The sequence below is a fragment of the Oncorhynchus nerka genome, linkage group LG3 (assembly GCF_034236695.1).
Source record: "Oncorhynchus nerka isolate Pitt River linkage group LG3, Oner_Uvic_2.0, whole genome shotgun sequence".
NCBI classification, from domain to species: domain Eukaryota; kingdom Metazoa; phylum Chordata; class Actinopteri; order Salmoniformes; family Salmonidae; genus Oncorhynchus; species Oncorhynchus nerka.
Window position 1 is genome coordinate 23,162,927 of NC_088398.1, and position 6,991 is coordinate 23,169,917.

The 6,991-nt window shown below is 47.2% G+C and overlaps 1 pseudogene; it reads right to left on the reverse strand.

The window, feature by feature from the left end:
• Positions 1-247: 247 nt before the first annotated feature.
• LOC115114784 (D(2) dopamine receptor A-like) lies at positions 248-6,530 on the reverse strand (annotated as a pseudogene).
• Between the last annotated feature and the right edge of the window lie 461 nt (positions 6,531-6,991).

The window sequence follows — 6,991 nt, forward strand, 5'->3', positions numbered from 1 at the left end:
CTCCTTCCATTCCCTTCTGGTCTTTGTTTTCACCCCTCTCTTTCCCTTCTTTAGTTTTATTTCAAGTCTCTGACTTTTTTTTTTGCCCCTGTACACTTTTCACACTTTCTCCCACTCTCCCCCCATCCCCTTCCTCCCACTCTCCCCCATCCCCTTCCTCCCACTCTCCCCCATCCCCTTCCTCCCACTCTCCTCCCACTCTCCCCCCATCCCCTTCCTCCCACTCTCCCCCCATCCCCTTCCTCCCTGTACTCAGCAGTTTAGGATCTTGATGAAGGCCTTGCGGAACTCGATGTTGAAGGTGGTGTAGATGACGGGGTTGACGGCACTGTTGAGGTAGCCCAGCCAGGTGACAGCACTGTACAGAGAGGGGGAGATACAGCAGCTGCCACAGTGGGCCTTCAGCACGTGGGTCAGGAAGAAGGGCAGCCAGCAGATGATGAACACACCTTATGGGAGAGGGAGGAGAATGAAAGGGTGTGAGCAGGCCTCAATTCACTCTCGGTCACTTCCCTTCAGATCATCAAACATTGAAAGTCCAATGGGAAGGGATAAGGAGTGAATTGGGACTGGCTGAAACATTCTCCATTCAGCCACCCTCATCGTCTCCTTCTGATTCTCTCACCTAGCACGATAGCCAGCATCTGGGTCGCCTTCCTCTCCTTCTGCTGCGACAGAGTCCCTTTCACCCTCTCCTTCTCCCCCTTCTCCCTGTCTGCATTGCGCTCCCTCCATCGCTCGCGGCCACTCATGCCATCCTCGAAGGTGGCACGGCGGGGTACGAGGGCAGAGCGCGGTGCCACCGACGGTGACGGGAAGGGCGCGGGTACGGGCGCGGGTACCACAGAGATAGAAAGGGAGATCTTGGTGGCTCGTCCGGAGGGGGGAGGGCGGTGAGAAGGGTGAGGCGGGGGGAGGCTCTGGTCTAACTGGGACAGGAAACCACACCCCACCGGCTCCTCCTCCAGGGGGTGCACCACCGCCTCCTTCACTAACGTCTAATAGGGCAGGGGGAGAGAGAGGCAGGGAGAGGAGGGTGTGAGAGAGAGAAAAGAGAGAGCTCAATAGAGAAAAACGAAGTGAGAGCGAGAGATACAGACAGAGAGAGAGAGAGAGAGACAAGAGGCAGGAAGAAAGGATGGGAAGGGAGGGAAAGATAAATAAGAGACAGAGAAACAGCAAGCGATGTAGAGATATGTACTGTAGTTCTAAGGCTCATATTGTAGGAGATTTCGTAATCCAATTTCATGGTCACAGTGTTCCAGCGACTTACCACTTTCTTGCGTTGGGGGGCGATGGTGGGGGGCCTCGTGATCAGAGTGCACAGCTTCACATCCTCAGGGAGGGTACACTTATTCTGAGAGGATGAAGGGAGAGATAAGAAAGTTTTTCTTTTAAATCAAGCTTTTTTCACTTCCTCATCCTGCCTCTGATTTATTGGCTGGCTGTTTTATGGGGTTAATTGATTGTTGACTGGCTGATTAGTTAACTGATAGATTGGTTGACTAATCATGAACCTTCCTGTGCCTGTGGCCCTCCCCCGTCTTGCCTCCTCCCTGTGGGTGCAGGCCGTGTCTGCGGGGCATGGTGCGTCGGCCCCGCCTCCGCAGCACGACACAGATCTGGGCGTACACCAGCAGGGTCACGATGAACGGAACATAGAAGGAGGCCACGGATGAGTAGACCACGAAGGATGGGTCAGCGAAGGCACACTTGGTCTCCTCCCGACTGGCTGATGGAGTGAAGGGGATGAGAAGAGGTGGATAGAAACACAGATGTTGTTTGGGAGTGGGGACAGGTGGGAGGAGGAAGCAAGAGAGAGGTTTTCCTCTAGAGTTCTGGTCAGATAGCCAAAGATGTCAACCCTAGCCGTTAAATATGTCAAAGTCCACTCCGTAATGGTGTGGCAACCAAGTAAATGCCTGGTTTAGCTCCAGAGAAGACGGGTACATAAGCATCCGGCATTGGCCGTTTCTCTCCATATTCAGGCTGGATGCAACGTCTGAAAGGCATATCAAATCTGCATCTTATAAGGCCAGGCCACACGGCCTATCGCACAACACACTACAGTCTAGTTGAACCCTTTCAACAGTATACAGCTGCTAGCAAATTACAATATGCTGTACACTGTAAGTAGGTGCCTTTCTGTTGAATTGGATGTTTAGATGGTCCAATCCAATAAACGCAAGCTTCCCCATATACAGTATAACCATAGCCGTTCTATAGGACACATGGTGACCCTGAACGCCAATCATCTCGTTTTCCCAGCGGTGTGTTGACGGGTCTCTCCAAGGTTACTGAATGTTAACAGGCAGATTAAAGGCGCTGCATGGTCAATCTGATATCTGCAGTGGCCGTAGAGCATTTACTGTAAAACAAAAAAATATATATATATATTTCACCTTTATTATTTTTATATATATATATATATATTTCACCAGGTAGGCCAGTTGAGAACAAGTTCTCATTTACAACTGCGACCTGGCCAAGATAAAGCAAAGCAGTGCGACAAAAACAACAGAGTTACACACAAATGTACAGTCAATAACACAATAGAAACATCTATGTACAGTGTGTGCAAATGTAGAAGAGTAGGGAGGGTAAAGGCAATAAATAGGCCATAGAAGCGAAATAATTACAAATTAGCATTAACACTGGAGTGATAGATGTGCAGATGATGTGCAAGTAGATGAACTGGGGTGCAAAAGAGGAAGAGGATAAGTAACAATATGGGGATGAGGTAGTGTGATATGTGATATGGCGTCTGCAGAGGTCAGGGTATTTATACTTATTGTGCCTTGCCCGAGCAGCACAGAGCTGTTGTCAAGGAAGTGAGTTTGTGTTTATACAGGACCTCCCGCCCTCACCTACCGTCAACCAATCATGTCAATGCGGAGCGATACGGAGCTCTCTGCATTGTTACAATATTTGAGCGGCACACAGCCATGGGCATTTGGCCTCTGCATGCCTCCATACAAAGCCTCCGACCACATTTTCTGATCAGGCATAAATGGTATTTTAGTGTTGGCCACTCCAGCTCGAGCGAGTGGTTGTTGCACTGCATACGATAAGCAGTACTCTCTTCAGCCCCGTCCTCAAGGTAGGAGCTTATGTTCCAAACCTTAGTTCGCTTCGTTTTGCACGAGATACAGCTCCGGCGAGACAGTGCAATAATAGTTTAAAAAAAATCAAAATACCATCTTGAGCAAAACGTGATGATGTGCACGTTATCCGACTTAAAATGTCAGCCCGCATCACTGATAAACCTTCTGTATTGTGGATGTGGACTGACAGGCCAATCAATGAGCCCCTCTTCCATTGAAACGTGTTGACTGATTAAAAGCACACCGAGCTGAAAGCTGTTAGTGAGCAGTAGTGTGTCTGTGTGTGCATGTGCGTGTGGTGTTAGTGATGGCAGTGACTGCATAGCTGTTCGTCGTGAATAAAACAGGATGTAGGCCTATCTAACTGATTGTTCATTCGGTCTCTGATACCCAGATATCCAGTAGGGCTGCAATCTTCTTCCAGGCTGACTACAGATGGACTGGAAGATCGCAATGGTAATTTTACATAGCTAATAACATAAAGGAGTGTGGGGTTTCTGCACACGTGGCGGCTTCCCGGGCCATGTTTATGTCTCTCCTAGACTTAAATGAGTGAATGAGACTAGAGCACGTGTGATTGAATAGATTCATCGGAGTGACTGTGGTTCCGGTTTCTCTGGAACCCGACTTGCTGTTGCTAAAAATACATAGATTTCTGTGCATGAGGGATCCGCAGCCGCGTGTACACAGAAAAACCCAGTTCAAACAAAGGTAGTTCTTTGTCAGTTGTAACCGTGGGCTATGGCAAACATGAGCACGACACGAGGCGGTTGTCTAGCGATTTAATTTCCTTTTTTCAACATCATTGGAAACGTTGGCTAAACAGAAGGCAGATTGTTGGCTATATGGCAGCATAACTATAAAGATTACACCATCACACAAAACGTTAATTGTTTTGCCCCAATGCAATGTGTAAGACTGCGTCTTGCTTCTACGGAAATATCCATTACAACAAATCAAATGTATTTATTTGACAGACAGAGAAGGTTCCTGCCGCCAAATATATATTTTTGGAACATTTGTTCAAATTGCAGCTATTCAGGACGGGGGGGGGATGCTTTCTTTGTAGCCTCGGCCTAGTCATTGACATGCACACAGAATAACAGATAGTAGCTCATATCTCGCTTCAGGTCTTATCTGGGATAAGCTGTTGACATGCACCTTTGATATCCCGCTCATGAGGAACAATGAATAATCAGAATTTACCTCATTTAAATATATGGGTTAAATGGAATAGTCACTGACATATAAACTGACTGTAGGCATATAACCGCTCATCTGTAGCGTAATACAATATTAACTCCTGCAGAAATCTGCATTTCAAGCAGTGAAATGAAACAACAAATTAAACATTTTGTCTCGGGAACAGTGGAGAGTGGAGAAATATTTCTTTCTTTCAGCATCTCTTGAGGAAAATGGGAAAGCGTGTGTAATGTGTTATCTTAAGACAATTATGCAAGCATACAGTATGCACCCAAGAAAAACTGAAGTCTTATTCAGAATCGTGTTTCGTCTTTCACTTCCTCTTAAACGGATTAATTTAAAGGACCAATCTTTTGGGGGGGCTGAGAGACATATACATATACAGAGATAGACAGACCTGTGTTGTTGAGTCCAAACAGCAGAGGGCTGGAGATGGCGAAGGAGAGGAACCACACAACAGCAATCATCAGAGCCACCCTCCTCCTGGAGCTGTATCTGGTGTTATACAGCATAGGCATCGCCACCGCCGTGTACCTGCACACACACACATGCAGTATTTCCAGCTAACGCCTACACACGCGCACGTGTGCACAAAGAATCCCGCACACAAACACCTTGCCCACCACCGCCCACACACAGTTCAGTTGCATTGTCAGTTAGTCTCATTCACCGGTCGAACACAAACAAAAGCTGTCCAAGTCAGTTTCACGGTGCAGCAGCGTGACAAACCACTCTAAGAGCCCTCCATAGAAAGCCCGGTGTGAGGAGAGGGGACTGTCATCCCTCCAAAGGGCTGGTGGTCAGGTACAGATACGAAAGAAGAACAGTACCCACACTAAGCCCTGAGACATGGCTTCACAGTCAGAGCGAATCAATCTACAATGGGACAAACTAGGTTACAACTATTGAGGCTGCTGAAATTGTCCATTTCTTTCACTGGTTTTGAAAGGGGAAGGATTTGGTTGGACAAAATGAGCTCATGTTAAGAAGATGATACTTGCGAAATGAGGAGGGTACCCTAAAAGACAGGAAATGTTTTTCTGATGGGAAAACAACCATAACAAACCATAAAAAAATACATGTCCCATCAGGAGACATGACCATCACCTTAAAATACGTTTTCCCTGCAAGGGCACAATGAAATCAATCCAGATTTTGAAGACAGTGTGAGAAGAGAGTGATGGGAGGAGAGCGAGCGAGACAGACAGACATTGTAGATAGAGCGATAGATACTGGGGAGAGAGAGCGAGAGATATACTGTAGATAGATACTGTAGTAAGATAGATACTCTAGATAAATACTGTAGTTAGATAGATACTGTAGATAGATATAGAGAAAGAGTGTGAGTACCTGTCGATGCTGATGGCACAGAGGTTGAGGATGCTGGCAGTACACATCATGACGTCCAGGGTCAGGAGGATGTCACAGTGGATGAGACTGAAGCGCCACTCCCCTACCACCTAGGAAAGGGACACATACAGTATGAACAATAACACACGTGAGGGATTATTACATGTGTTCCGGAACAGCAGGGGTTTGTAACTCATGGTCCCAAAATCAAAATGAGTGCCCTACATAGAGAATAGGGTACCATTAGAGACACAGCCATGCTGATGCATTATTGACTGCTACCGTGACATTATCTGAGAGGGCTTTTGAAACACCTACGAATGAACGAGTGTAGAGAGCCTAGGAGAAAAAGACAGGGAACGAGACAGACAAATGAAAGAGAGACAGAAAAACACTGGCTGCCAGATGGATAGAAACACGCACGCACGCACGAACCCACACACACACCCACCCACCTCCAGGTAGACGCCCCAGGGCATGACCAGGATGGCCAGCAGCAGGTCAGACACGGCCAGGGAGACAATGAGGTAGTTGGTGGTAGTCTGGAGGGCGCGCTCGCGCGACACCGCCACACAAACTAGCACGTTGCCGAACACCACACAAAAGATGAGCAGCACCAGCAGCACAGCGTAGAAGTTATAGGGAGGGGAGGAGAGCAACGGAGAGCTGGAGCAGTTGGACGGAGGAAGGAGGAGGTGGAGAGGGAGAAGGAAGAGAAAGGGTTGGAGGTGAGGGACAGTGTGGGAGAGGAGAGGGAGTATGATGGAGAGAGGGAGGAGAAGCCTGTCTCATTGGGGAAAGTAGTCATCATGCTCCTCTGGACAGAGAGAGTCTGGAACAGTCTGAAAAAGTAACAAGAGAGACTAATAACATCAAGAGTTATAACTCATAATTAGACACGCAATGCTCTTAAACTCTGTACCTTGTATTTACAACACATACAGTAGATATATGTACAATTCCACAATCTCAGCTCAATGCAGATTGGAGTTGTACATCCTGTGGATGTGATAACCGCACCGGTGCTGATGGCTTTATAGATTGGAGCTTTCAATATCAGTTGTGGTTTTGATTCCCATATGGGCCACACATATCAAATGTCTTTGTTGTTACTTCGCATCAGTCACTTTGGATAAAAGCATCTACTACATGCCCATATTCTTCTACTTTAAGTGAATTACAGTGGGTTTTTTTCATTCGATTGGCAGTTTCACGCCACCTTTAGCCTATTTCTCGAACACAGCACCTCTACCCTCCAATGTTTCAGATTGGCTTTGAGATACATCATTAAAGGGAGAGATCTAAAGCTCCCTCCCTGTCCCTCTAAACTACCC